The following is a 765-nucleotide window of genomic DNA, read 5'->3' on the forward strand; positions in this document are numbered from 1 at the left end:
AGAGCGTGGGAATGCTGGTTCTTTTTTTAAGCCAGGGAGAGCGCAGGAACGTTTTGCAGATAGCTGAATTACCCACTCTCAATATGCTATGACCTCAGTAGAAAGGAAACTCATTCAGTGAAAACACTGTGTTTTTCTCCTGGCTTCTTTGAAAATCCAGTCCTGGCTCCAGAGATCTTATGGAATGTCTCCTGGGAATGTCTCTGTGGCCAACTTGTTGCCTTGTTAAGCACGGGCTGATAAAGTTACAGAGATCCCAATCTGCCCATTTATCTCTGCCTGTTCTAACACGTTTAGAGCTGGAAAAGCCCCACACGCTGCAGTGCAAACTCTTTGGACCACACTCCTGTCATCTCTGAAGGCTCTTTCTGTTACTTCTGTAAGCAACAATAGGTCTGGTCTGTTTTGCTGATAAATTATGCGATTCATCTGAGACATAAATTTGGCTTACAGCAGAAGTGTTTGCCTGGCCTAGAGGCGTACTGTAACAACAAATGTACTTGTTGGATTGCCTACCATCACTGAAGTCATCGTCTTCCGGCCGAGGCCAAATGTTACGGTGCACATGTCTCCCCTCATCTCTCAAGCAAATCACAAGACTGCTTACACAACTCTGAGAAAACTTCACTGCAGATTGCATGCTATGGAGCTGACACTTTGGTAACGTTACACATGTGTGATTTCAGTTTATTGGATGACCATCAGCTTTAGAGATAGCAATTCCAGGCGGTTTTCTCAAGCAACTCTCTCAGACACTCGCTACTT

The sequence above is a fragment of the Egretta garzetta genome, unplaced genomic scaffold, assembly GCF_000687185.1.
Source record: "Egretta garzetta isolate BGI_Z169 unplaced genomic scaffold, ASM68718v1 scaffold397, whole genome shotgun sequence".
NCBI classification, from domain to species: domain Eukaryota; kingdom Metazoa; phylum Chordata; class Aves; order Pelecaniformes; family Ardeidae; genus Egretta; species Egretta garzetta.